Source organism: Papaver somniferum, chromosome 7, assembly GCF_003573695.1.
Source record: "Papaver somniferum cultivar HN1 chromosome 7, ASM357369v1, whole genome shotgun sequence".
NCBI classification, from domain to species: domain Eukaryota; kingdom Viridiplantae; phylum Streptophyta; class Magnoliopsida; order Ranunculales; family Papaveraceae; genus Papaver; species Papaver somniferum.
This window is the reverse complement of record NC_039364.1, coordinates 67531070-67545684: the sequence shown is the minus strand read 5'-3', so window position 1 is coordinate 67545684 and position 14615 is coordinate 67531070. Positions and strand designations below refer to the sequence as shown.

The 14615-nt window shown below is 38.4% G+C and overlaps 1 long non-coding RNA gene across 1 annotated transcript; it reads right to left on the bottom strand.

The window, feature by feature from the left end:
• Positions 1 to 1139: 1139 nt before the first annotated feature.
• Positions 1140 to 5306, bottom strand: LOC113292911. Its single transcript, XR_003331944.1, has 9 exons — positions 5151 to 5306; positions 4839 to 4894; positions 4069 to 4406; positions 3804 to 3973; positions 2908 to 2975; positions 2620 to 2682; positions 2185 to 2286; positions 1978 to 2069; positions 1140 to 1337 (listed from the first exon to the last, which is right to left on the bottom strand). It is a non-coding gene; the product is annotated as an uncharacterized LOC113292911 (long non-coding RNA).
• Between the last annotated feature and the right edge of the window lie 9309 nt (positions 5307 to 14615).

Sequence of the window (14615 nt, the reverse complement as noted above, 5' to 3'; positions counted from 1 at the left end):
ATGGAAACTCCTTCACTTCAAGGAAATTCCTTAATTTCAACAAATTCCTTAATTTCATGATATTTTCATAAATTCATGAAAAATAATATAAAATTAGGAAAAGCACCACGGGACCGTGGTCACTGGAAGGCCGGCCATGCCTTGGCCTCAGCGGTCCCACGCTTCATCATTCCTTCATTTTATAATTATTTTTCTTCATCTCATGAAGTTTCCTCAATTTCAGCAAAATCCTGATTTTGTCATATTTTCTCAAATGGTTGCTCAAACGCACGCCAGAAAATATCAAAATTCCCAGGACTAAGACACGGATGTGTTGACGAAGCGAGCATGTTACCTTGACTGACCAAGGTTGGCTCTTTGGCTCGCAATGATCCAGTCCCGCATATTTTCATGATTTGACCTAATTTGCCCAATTGCACATATTAGGTCCAAAACTCTTCCAAATAATGTTGGAATTTCATGAAGTGATCATCATTCGATCACACGAACATCCAGGTTTGGTTTTATGACCCCTTGTTCGGTCTCTCAGCTCTCCATAATTAATTAGGTTTTATCACCTAAGGCTCGGACGAGCATTTTTCGAATAAATGATTAAACCAGCATTTAATCATTCTTTCATCAACAAATCACCAACTCTTCACACTAGTGGAAAACTGACGTTCCGCGGCCGCCAAGACTAGTCATATATAAGAGTTAAACGACCTGTTCTAGGGTTCTCTGAATGGGTCGTTTATAAAGCGTTTTTTAATTGCACGACCCCTAACCCGTGGGTCTCTGAACAGAGACCGTTTCTTACGGTAACTAGTTGCTGACCAGCGACACTGGTCGTAGATTTGAATTATAATATAAAAAAAAATACAGATTCAGATCAGCTGAAATGTCTGAATGGCTGAATCTGAATTAATCTTACTGGCATTTAAGTCAAACAGTCAAGTCAAGTTATGTCAAACTACAGTCAAGTCAAATTAATGTCAAACTAAAATTCAAATGCAACCTCAAATTTCATTGAAATTCAAATGCAACTCAAATTTAACTGATATTCAAGTGCAACTTCAAATTTAACTTCAAATTTATAATCAAACTGAGAATTTTAACATTCATTCATTTTATCCATTGGGTGTAAAACTACACAAAAAAGATGAAATATTGAGTTCGGAGAATACATGTCCAAGATAGCTAAGTTCTGACAACAACATGCTAAACTAATAGATAACTGTTAAAAAAAACAAAATGATAATTCAGCTCCTCCTATGACAATGAACTTAATTAGCCAATACTTCACAAATGATATCAAGCAGAGCATCCATGTGCTGTGTCATTGGTTCACTTGCGACTTCCTTCAAAGCAAATCAACAACAGTACAATGACTTCGTTCAGTTCATAATACACGGTGGAAAAAAATAAGTTACTAGATATCGGTCATGTACAATAGTGTGAGTTAATTTGACAGACATTCTAGCAATGGGTAGTAGCTGAAAGCACATGTGCGAGGTAATTTGACATATAGGTCATGTAGATAATAGTTGGCTCATTAATTGCAGGGATCCAACCATAATCATTTTCATTCTACCAGACTAATCAAGACCAGAACTATAATTCACATCACTTGAACAACATATACAATCCAAGCAAAACTCATTGTAATATACAATCATAAACTCATCTTACTTTACAATCCACCCATAGCTGCAATCTCAATTTCCCTGAACTACTACCACCATATTCAACAACCTCATCATTAACAGTGCTAAAAACTTATTTCCTGCATCATTTCCATACATACAAATTCTCTACGATTCAACCATAACTCTAACCTACAAACATAACGATAACCTAATCTAGGTCATGTGTTAGGTAAGATTCAACATGCTATTTGACCCAAATAAGTACCTAGTTGTCAAGGTTCTGACTATACAATGCCTTTAAGATGCACAGAAAAACTCAGAACCAGAGGTTCAAGGTTTGTTGTCAACTCACATGTGCGCAGGGGAGCTACATGATTTCCACCAGTTGAATTATAAGGTGTTGGGCAAGTTCATTCATGTACGTGTATCCCCATTTCTTGTTCCCTTGGAAAAATAACCAATTGTAGAAAATGAAATTAAAACGAATGTAAAAGATCTAACATAACAAATATGGAATTACTATAAGAGACATGTAAGAAGAAATATAATGAAACCTTACCTAAGATTCTCCACTCCAATACTCATCATCTCCAACAGTTGTCAAAATTGATGGAGCTTCATTCTCATTTGCAGTAAATCCACTATCATCAGTTCCAAGCACCTACGAAGAAGTAAACAAAAACATTTATCTAGCTAGTAATTGACAAGTTTATTTTTTTTTCAAACTGCAATATGAATCCCTGAGTTCAGAACAATACACAAGTCCTAGTTAGCTAATAAGAAAACACTTTCCCTAGTGTCACTCTCTAGAGCAGCTTTAGATGAACTCATGTTCCACCGTACACTTTCTCTAGATGCATAACCATACGCAAGATACTTAGTCAAAGCACACAGATGGGGGCGTAGAGTAAACATGTGAATAATCAGGTGCACTCTCCAAGTAAATGCAAGTTTCTTTCCTAGACTAAATATACAAAAATAAGTAAAAGAATACCCTTCTTTCAGAGTCAAAATAGTCGTGTGAGTAGCATCTTCAAGCTCCACATCATCAGTGTACCTACAATGAGAGGAAAACTTAAACAACTTAGCAAGGCTTGGATTCACGTGATGCTTGTAAAAAAAATTCCCAGTTAACCATAGAACCATAAAAATACATTATGCTAGTCAAAAATACTGCAATCCATTAGAGCAGTTGCTCTCTGCGATTTCAAACTTCAAATCTAAATTGACTTAAAACTCCAATAGTTAACGAAGTTGAGTAGGTTTCTGAATAATTTCTTACCCAGATTGAGTAAACTCTTGCATGACAGCAGCAGTTTCTCTGACAAGTTGTATAACAGGGATTGGTTCCTACACAACCAGAATACAATGAAGTTAAAATATTTGCATAAGCAGTGTAACTAAAACAGGGCAAGTAGATAACTAAAACAGGATAAGTAGAAATTAGTGTTTGAAGGAAAGAGAAAAACACAAAATGCTATAAGATGTATTTTCTTGTCAAAAGACGGTTCTAACAACACAAAAGTAATGACAAGAAAACCACACATCAAGGATGTATCAGTACTTTGTATAATCTGTAATACTGTTGTGCCTGCTTCCTAATTTTATGAACCAAAACTCAAGAATCGTGACCCATCCCTGAAACCAACACCGAATGCACTTAGGCAAGAAAGAGATTTTGATTACAGCATATTGAAGATAGTAAAGCAACAGACAAACATTCTTTGTTGAAAGTATACTTGGGGTCTGTTATAAGCATACATGAGACTCCCAAATGACTAGCTATGGCAACTCCTGCAGTACCCTGTAAAAATATATTACAAAGTCATATCAAAGATGAATTAAGGATCAAAGATACCAAATCTAACACGAGGACACACCCAACAGCTGCAGAACCAAACTCTATACAGGTGGTTCCCCAACATGCTACTAATCCACTCAAGTTCTCTCCGTATTTTGGAGTTTATTAGATGGAATCCCATGATTCACACCATATATACATCAACAAGGTTTATAAAAGTCACTTGAAAAATATCTGACAAAACTCAGTAATATCAATAGACCCCAACAGAACCAAAGTGACCAATCACAGTTTGGAACAAGGTGGCCAACAAAAAACCCACCATTAACACTATGAATACTAGAACAAGATGGAACATGCGTTTCGTAATTATTTACCTTTGTCGTGAGATCATTTTGGACCATGCATAGGCATTATAAAGTTGACTGTTCGAAACCCGGAACATCTCTGCCAGCTTGCCATAATAAATGACCATCACTGATGGCTTGGGAGTTTTCTTTACCATACACATCAAACCATGAATGTCTTCCACAAAACGAAAAGCTTCCTGCACAAGATCATATAACAAAATTCAGATAGAGAACCGAGGTAGTTTTCTCCACGCAAATACTTGGACTATGGAACTAATTATTCTCCACATACCTGCCAAAGTTCAATCTCAATTAGTCAGGTATGTCTATTTGGTCCTTGTATTTGTTAAGATTTGCAAGATGGTTTCTGATTATTTCGTAAAGCCTACGGAATTCAGTTGTTCTCTTGTGCTTGTTACAAAACCGGAAGACTCGATGCGCAGTCATCAATGTCTAAAGCTTCTTCTAAAGCCTCTGCCTGGGTCTTTGCGTTTTCAGCTTTCTCAGTTGAAATATGCAAAAAGAGTTTGATCACCTCTTATAGAGAACCAACATTAACTTGTTGGCATACAATCCGGTACTGAATCAGTCCGTCCTTTGCAAACCGACCTCTCCTCATATCATACTTGTCTACAAGAAAATTACTTTGAAAGATTAACAAAGTAACACAGAAACCTAGTGAACTTGGATTAAAAATCATCATTCTAAGTCATATTGGAACTAAGAATAACATCATACTTAATCAAATACTAATATACGTACAACCACTGAAGTATTCATTTTATAACTATCATGTTGTTAGAATATAAATCCCGTTACATTTGACATCAACCAAAACAAAATTACTTCGAAGAAAACAGAACGTTCTTGTACATTAACATCACCAAACCAGTAATCCTTTCATATGAATTGAGACAAAATCAGTTAAAATTAAACATATTACTTCATTACCTAGACCCTAATATATGATCAGTACACTAAATCTAAAAAAACAAACCCCAACTTCAGTATCATAAAAACAACTAACATCACGGAAATACCAAAATCAGATAAAACTTTTACCTGATGAAGATGTTCCTATAAGTTAAGCTGTCTGACAGAAATCAAACAATAAATACCTGAAATCAAATAAATACAAATAATGGTTAAAACCCAATGAAGACAGCCAACCAAAAAGAAAATCAAGTTGAAAGAAAAGAAAAAAAAATTTAAAACTCAAATTTTGTACCTGATGAAATTTGTAAAATCAAACCCTAATAACCGTACCAAATTGAGAAATCAACAAATAATCGAAAAAAGATTAAAACCCAACGAAGAGAATCCACCAAATCAACAAAAAGAAAATAAAAAAAATTTAAAACTCAAATTCTGTACCTGTGAAGTTTGCAAAATCAATCTCTAATAACCGCACCAAATTGAGAAATCAACCTGAAATCAACCAATAATCGAAAAATAATTAAAACCCAATGAAGAGAATCAACCAAATCAACAAATAAAGTTATAAAAAAAGAAAATAAAGAGAACTTGAATTGAGACCTAACTGTACTTGATGTTTTTTGAAAAATCAAACCCTAACTTCACAAGATTCAGAGATGTGGAAGGTTTATCGAGTTTCTATTAGATTTTCAGATGAATAAATTCATGGTGGACTCTGGTTCGTGGTGGTATTCATAGAGAAGGCATTTTCTGCTGCGGCTATAGGGTTTGGATGAAGTGAACGAAGTGAAGAGAGAGAAAGATAACGAGATATATATAGGCTCAGAAACTAGCAGATTGAAATCGTAGGCTGAGGGTCGTCGAACCGGTAGTTCCATGATGGCGAAATAGTAAATCAAATTTCTAATTCAGAGACACCTTATTAATCTCTTGGAATTTTTCCGTGTTTTACCAAACCAGAGACCGCTATCTTTGGTCAACGGTCTAACTACAGTCAATAAGGGTCTCTGATGTGGGTTGCTAAATACCCATTTTCCACTAGTGTCAAGAGATCTTGGTATTTTGCTCACGCGAGCATATGGACGCTACATAATCGACCCACGGTCTCATGTATCCGGTCATCCTTCATTCCATGGTTAATTCTAAAATAAACCATCAATTGATCAAATTAGGGGTTCTGAGTCCAATGGTCATAATTCTCGACTCGAACGCTAATAATTTTACGACGATCTCATGATCACCATTTTAATATACTCGGTTCAACTACCAATATTCTAACTAATGTTTTATTTCGGTCACGCTGCGAATAATTCATCAGACGAGCAACACTTGCTCAGATGAGCAATATTTGCTCAAACCAAGGAATATTGGTTCAACTATCAATATTCAACAATTCATCAAATGAGCAATAATTGCTCACCTCAACGTGAGAATTATACCTCTGTCTCAACAGACACGTTCAATTTATGAGTCTCAGAACATTTTACAAAATCATGTTCAACTCAGCAAATACATGGACTCATCGTCCCATAAAGTCATGAAGTCAACAACTGACTAATTAATCACGGGACATCAATCGTGTCACTTGGGGGGATATCAACTGGGTTTTTGGTCTGGCGGTCTACGGCACATGTGTTCATACACACGATGGAATGTGAGCAAGTCGTGCAATCAGTTGAAGGAGTTAACAAAGTAGTGGATGGAAAATCGACCAAGTCTCCGCACGATGAGCAACTGGTTTCAAACACGATTTTCATTTCCCCACTCTTTGATTCCATCAACTGTTACACTTCATGGGATCATGGTGTCAACAACAATATAAATAACTCTCTGAAATCATGATTGGATATACAACGATGCCACGTCTCACAGACAACACGAGATTAAATCAACATCTGAGTAATTACTCTCAACATGGATTCAATCATTCAGAACTTATCTTATTCAGAATACATAACACACCCACAATCTTTGATTACCATTGATTCCACACATTTCTCAGCTTCCCTCCTACAGATCGACCCATCCTCTCTTGTGACCGAATTTACTCTAAAACGGCTATTGTCTTGGTTTAGGCCGGAGTACTACAGATTGATCTCTCGAATTCAAAGCACTCCCTTCTTGCAGTGCATCTATGTGAGGATGAACATTTCTCTCGTTTCAAGGAGTCTCCTCCGTACGGTCGTCTCCTCAATCCCGTGAAAACCAACAAATCGTTTTTCCCCATCTACATATTGGCGACCACAGTGGGAGATCATTCTCTCGGTTGCAATCTCACAATTTCACAAGATGGCTGGTCTTAGGTCTGGGTTAGTCACAGGTTCCAACGCAGACGACGCTAGCACTAGCAACAACAACGACAACGAGGATATCCCGGGAACGATTCCGGCCTCTAACACTGACGGTGGTAATGTTACTCCTCCTCACGTCAACGCGGAGGGTCATCCTTTGTTCGGCCGACACCCTGATGAAGTCATAGGAAATCCACCACCTACCATTGCTGATCTTATCAAAGTGCAAGAGACTCTTGCAAAGAATCAAACCGATATGGCTACAACACGGAAGGAGCTATTTAATCAACTAAAGTCTCTCACTGATACAATGTCAGGGAAAATCCAAGAAAAAGGGAAAGAGAAGGATAAATCCTCAGACGCTGATCCTGAGGTAATTCCAATTCATACAATAGATGATGATTAAGTCCGCAAAGCCGCATACGCGAAGGAATCATCAAACTTCATCACTCGGGAAGATTTGGAACACCGTCTGGAGAACCGCGGAAGAGGCAAGAACCCACATGTCCATCGTCACCAACTTCCATACCCTGCTGCTACACAAAGGATCCCTCTCTCAAAAGGTTATGTCTCTCCAACTTTCACTTTGTACGACGGAACCGGCAACGCTGGAGAATATGTTTCTCGGTTCCTGGAAGCTTTGAGTGAACATGAGCATAACCATGTTGTTCGTCTCAAAGAATTTTCAAAATCCTTGAAAGGAAAGGCATACACCTGGTATAACAACATCGCACCATGAACTATCAACAGTTGGGGAGAAATGGTTAATGCTTTCTATAGAAAGTATTTCTTTGTTTCAGAGCAAGTCACCCTCTCTGATCTCGGAAGGATGTTTCAAAAGAACACCGAACATCCTAACGACTATGTGAAGAAGTTTAGAGTTCAAGCATTGGATTTCTATGATCTGAATGTCACAGAACAACAACTTATGGACCTATGCATCAATGGAATGATTCCAGTCTACAGATCCATGAAGCATCCAAGAGGTCGGCAACTACTGCATCTGCTCTACTAGAAAGGACTAAGACTGCAAAAGCTGAAGAACCATGAGAGGCCAGAGGCAGCAGTAGACGTTTGATCAACAAACAATACAACCTTCAAACTTCCACAAATGTTTTTGCGGAAGGAAGCAAACGGAAAGCTGATCCACAACATAAGCATACTTCCTCAACCCATCCAAAGGAACAAAAGAAAGATAATGGGCAAACTCCTCCCCTACACAGGGAAGATCCTGATTTCCCCTGCTCCATTGAAGCACCTGATTTCCCCTGCTCCATTGAAGAAGTCATCGAATTGCTGGATGTCTGGATTCAGGATGGTGCAATCAAGTTTCCATATGTCAAGAGGGAACCAACTGAAGAGGCCATGGAAAATCCTCGGTATTGTCGCTTTCATAGGTTCGTCAGTCATCCCACAAGTGATTGTAAAACTTTGAAGCGCATATTTAAAGAAAAGGTCGAATCAGGAGAACTCAACTTGGGGACTGAAGGAGTACAAAAAAAACCCCTTCCAGTCATGGCCTTTGCCATCTCTAAACCTCCCGTCAAATAAGCAGTTCAATCCTTGATCGAGCATGTCTGCGAATTTCTATACTTATCAAAGGCTCAAAGGAAAGACATGTTTCCGGCATTAAACCACATCATGTCAGGCAAGCGTCTACTGATTCAAGAGACATTCACTGAGCCTCCAGCGACGGACAAACAAATGTATGACTGGGGACTGCTCACCACAATGCACATCAAAGGAAACGAGTTCAAGAGAGCAGTTGTTGATGTCGGCACTTCCGTCAACATCATCCCTATGAAAACTCTCAGAGCCGCTGGCATTACTCGACAGGAAGCTACTCATGCCCCCATGGAAATCAGAGATCACGAAGGAGTTTCCAAAAACGCGTACGGCTACGTCATACTCAAAGTCAAAGAAAATTTGGTCTGCACTGAGACCAAGTTTTACATAATCCGAGAAGATCCAGGATATGATTCTTGGATGCACATGGATTCATGATGGGAAGGTGACACTGACACCTTCAATTACACATCTCTCCGCTGAAGAAACCTCTGACTCAGAGGAAGAAAAAGAAGATATCTCACCATTCGAGTATCTAGAGGAGGTCAAAGCCTTGACAGAACTTACACAAAAGCCTGAGGAACATCCAAACGCTTTCGTGAAGAGATTTCGCACTCAGGCAAGTCTTATTCCTTCTCATATGCCCATATCGTCAGTTTTCAAATATGCTTATTTGGTTCAAGGGCTTCACTCCGCAAACAATTTAGCAATTGCAAAATGCTATGAGTGGATAATTTCGCCTCAACAATATTACACCCAATGGTTGGATTCATAACTTCTTAAGGTTGATCATCCAATCAAGAGATTCATTGCGGAGGATGTGGCTAAGCATGACAGACATTATGAAGGATACTCCTTTCTGCACGAATATCCATATGTGCCACAGCCACGGAATTTCGTCACATGAGGAATTCCGAATCAACAGAAGATATTCAAAGAGCGGTCGACCAAACCTAACAAAATTTATGAAGGGGACATGATTCTCAAAGCAGCTCAGCGTGGTCTTCATTATACAAGGAACTCCAAATGGGAAGGACCATTTATGGTTGCTAAGTCCATAACCGGAGGATACTACAAACTGATCAACACAGATTGCAGAACCCTACCAGTAATTCACGAGAATTGAATTAAGGCGTTTGTGTAAAATTGTCAAACATTTGAGATACTGGGCGTTTGAAGCATTCATGACGTCTGGATTTGGCATTTAGGATTTTCTTTCATTGTATTTCAATTCCTCCAAAACGTTTGCAATACTTGCAATCAGTATTTGCATTCAACAATTTATCAAAATTCAATTCATATTTCTTAAAGGAAAATCTCTATCAAATCCAAAAGAAAATCCTTAACCATCTACCAATCCAAAACCAGCTAATATCAAAACCCAAATAAAAACCTCACATCTCTCAGAAGTTTAGAAGTTTAAGAGATCATGAAAAAGGAAATCAAAGAAAATCAGCAAAAAAGGATTTTCGCTCCTCTGCATCCTTCAAGGCCTGCAAAGCCGCCTTCTCCTTGTTCAACTCTTCATTCAGCCTGGCAATCTTGTCTTCTTTCTCCATCACAGCATCATTGGGAAAGGGTATGTTGTTCTCACATGAGTCCTTGATAGCGTTCATTTGCTTACATAGCCACTTCACATTGAACCCAAATCTTTCTGAATTCTCCAAGTTAAACTCCCAATCAAAGAGTATATCTGGGGTCACAGTACTTCTGGCCTTAGTGCATATATCACTTACAACACGCAAGATAATACCGACTTGCATTGTTGAGGCATAAGCACGCCAGAATTCCTGTCGACAATTATGTGACCAAACTTCTTCCATATTTTCTCGTACAAGCCTGCATATCCAATGGGAACGCTGAATTCACCAACTAGTTCATGATACGGGAGTGAAGCATCAAATGGAGGATCAAAAGAAACTCCTTCACTTGGATATTCATGCACCACTATACGGGTCTCAATTACTGGGGCAGCTTCTACAATCAGAGCAACAACATTCTCCGGTGTTTCAGTTTCTTCTATCACTGAATCAGCAACAATCTGGGTTTCCACAACTTCAGTGACAACCTTCTCATGGCCTTGAAGTGCAGGAATGGTTGTCTCTTCGTCAATAACTCCATGGCAGTTCGAGTTATCCTCATTGGTTCCAATATCCTCAACTTCGGCATTTGACACCTAATACGAAGATTACATGAGGTTAGAGTCACATAAACATGAAACCAGAGAAGATTACGAAATACAGTATACAAGCAATACGAAATCATCAAAGTTCATCATCATATACTCAAGGCATGAGCAAATGGCATGAAAGTCATGAAAATACGTTTTACGGTAACCTCGTCTGAAGATACTGTACTCTGCCCTGTACTAGAAGACGAACTGGGACCAATCTACAAGTAATCTAAGGATGGGTTATGTACCATTATCTTCGTATGTATGTCCTATATAGCATGTCAAAATTTCATGACAATCCGATGAACAAGCAAGGAGATGTGGTCAAAAAATTGAGCAACATACCATCTGAAAAAGTTCAGAAAGTCTCCTGGAAGTTTACTGTTTCGCCTTTTTCAGGCCCTGAACGTGCTCAAAACTTAAAAATCTTCGTTTCTAAAGCTTAGAAATTTTCCGGGCTTGAATATGCATATGCAGATCATGAAAATCCGACTCCAGATGAAGGTTTTACGGCATTTTTGTTAAAAAACTGAGTTCTGAATTTTCTGACGACGAATTTCGACTAAGTTTTTCGTGTATACACATGGATTCTCATTCATTCATTCATTGACAAATCAGAACTTTCATACTTCTATTAAGAGGATACAGGACGTGTACTTACTTGGGGGGTCTCCGAAGTATTCAAGGAATTGGGACTGTCCGTGTTAACGATAAAAGGCTCATTACTTCTATTCGGCTCCGAATATTTGGAAGTGCTTCCGTCTCTATTCTCATAGGATGGCTGGGTATCAGCACTCTCCGTCTCCATGACGACATCCTCCTGGATACATCCTCAACAATCAACATTTTATCTATAAAGCATCATAATTGAATATGCGAAGAAATACTTACGACATCTTCTTCATCGCTCAAATCAGGAATTGTTTGCTCAGTAGCAGAAAACCGAAGACCGTCGATACTTGATGGAGTAAAATTCTTCAACGGAATAACAACATTGGTTTCATGATCCTAATAATGTGGGCGAGAAAAAGTCACGACAAGGGGAATACCGAGAACTCAACAAAGAACCAACTGGGGACTTTATGCTATAGGTAACAACTTATAACTCTTGTTCCTTCATTCTCCACCGTGAACAATCTCTTTAGTTTCTGAGAAATATACACGGATTCGAGGTCTTATATTACGACCGTCCTGTGGTAAAATTCAGTAACATAATTAGAATATAGTTCTCATAATTTCACGAAGATTATACGAAGAAACATACATGAGAAGATCCTGAAGACGATTTTCGTTTATCACCAGAGAGATACTTCAATCTTGGTCGACCAGAAATCATCTCAGTAGAAGGAGGATCCTTCACTAGAAGCTGACCAACCATCACGTAATCACGCAATCGCTGAATTTGTTGATCCCAAAAGTCTACATAACCTGGAGTTACATATGCAAATCTCTCGGAGCAAGGAAACCTGTAATTACTTCCTTCCACATGAGTATGGTCTAAATGGGTTCTAAATTGTTCAACTGATGGCTTCCTCCTTCGAAAAGTTGGAACACACTGATCCATACCCATTTGTCGAGCTGCTAAGTCAATATTATATTCCTCCACTGAAAGTCCTCCGTATATAGCCGATATCAAATGACCAGGGTGCAACTCAACATGAAAGATCTTGCGCCATCACTTAGATTTGCACCGGACATCAACATCACACTCTGTCCAGTACTGAAAGTCGTTGGCTGGGAAACATAAGCAGGAACAGACACCCATGGGCGCGGAAGTTGAACTATGATTCATCATCCAACACATCAATGAGGCGTGATTTAGACCAAGGCTGATTTGTAGACCAACGCATGATCCTGGCATTATCTTTTTCAGAGAAGATGTAACGAGCATCAGCATTCGGTCCTTGCAAAATATTACGTGAAATAGGTGCATAGTTCTTGAAGTGTTCCCACATCAAATATTGAAGAAACATCGTGTTGGCATAGCACTCAATCTTCATAAATCCATTCGACACACTGGAGTCTATTATCAAGGAGTCCAAGTTAGAATACAAAGAACCCAGGAATAAGCTACCTATCGGAAGTTGCTCACCTTGAGCCATCTTGATAGCAAAGGGGATCACGAAGGGTTTCAACAAGTTTCCACTGTCTTCAAATATGTCTATGGACATCCATAAACATAAGAAAGCAGCAATGGGAAACATACCGTCGATGGGACTATCAGAAACCTCGTCTTTTGGCCACCAACGTGTTAACCAGTGATCATAGCATCCTTTACTGCCAGACGCCTTATTCGCTTCCTCCATTGCGACTGTCAAGATGTTAGAAACTGCAGTTTCCTCATCTGAAAGATCTCCAGGGAGATTGCCCGTGATTGGGAGATGCATCAAAGCAGCCACATCCTCTAAGGTAACGGTAAACTCTCCCCATCTATATATAAAGGTGTGAGTGGGAATACACCAACGAGCAAGTAGAGCCACAATACCCATCGCATCATGGAAAATGAATAAGTCTCCAGAAGCCTGAATAACTCTAGTCACTTGCGCCTGATTGAGCATAGCCCTGACATGAGGGAAACCCAGCATATGTCTCGCCCATCCAGAGAATTTTTCTAAAGGTATTCGAGAAAGATTAAACTCTATGATTGATGCAAGGAAGATACCTCATTCAAGACAAAACCGAATCACTGTCTTAGGAGTCGCCAATTTCTTCTGAGTAACATTTCTGGGATTTATCAGAAGAAGATACACTGGAGATTTGAGATGATTCTCAGTTTCCTGCTCAACCTCCGAAAAAAATGCATCATCTATATTCGGGACATTCTTAATTCCAGAGGCTTCATCCTCTTCTTCGCCAACGCAAGTCTCATCCATACATGTCTCATCTCTGGAGGTATCATCATCAATACACATTTCGTCCCTTGGAGTGTCGTTAGCTTGGGAGTTGGACATCTTTGAGGAGTAGCTGTAAAGTTCACACTACATTCTACTTTAGTATATCGCCCAGATATAAATCATGGGAGTACAAGCATCTAACGGTAACTCTTAACTCTTACCTTTTACGCTTCCACTAACAATAGTGATAGTAATGCTAGAGTTAACACCTCAAAAATCGTTCGTTTCTTCGAAACCTACAAAAGACGAACGAAACTCAGATTTTTCATAAAATCATGAACATTTCCACTGCGTGAACATTTACCATGGAATTATGAAAACTAAACAATATTTCATCATAAATAATTGTGTACTTTGAACATTATTCAAAAAATCAGTGTTGAAAATATATGTTTACAAAACATGAAATAATAACTCATGCAAAAAAAAAAGAGTATGCCTTTTTTCGTGAAAGCATGCCACGGTTTTGTATGCAAATATATTTTTCATGGACAGACCATGATTTATAAAAAAAAAAAAAAAACTCTTTTCCTCTGTATCGTCGTTCGTCTTTAAAACGAAGGTTTATTTCAATTTTGTGAAAGCTCACACCTTATAAGATAAAGTTTTGATTTACATGAAAGCTTATACACAAAATTTTATCCCTGGACACAAGTTCATGTATAAAATAAAAAAAAAACTTTTCCTTCGTACTATCGTCATCCTCTAAAACGAAGGTTTATTTTGGTTTTGTGAAAACTCACTTCTTTTATGATAAAACTTTGGTTCACATGAAAGCTCATGAATTAAACTTTATCACTGGACCTAGGTCTACATATATTAAAAATCTCTCCTAAATCAGGGATTATTGTTAGTTTTCAAAACTAACGATCAAACGAACATACGTTTTCAAAAAACAAGGGTTTTTCAACAAAAATCCTACTCACCTACACACATATATGATTTCAACATGATTACTTCATGAAACTCATATAAACAT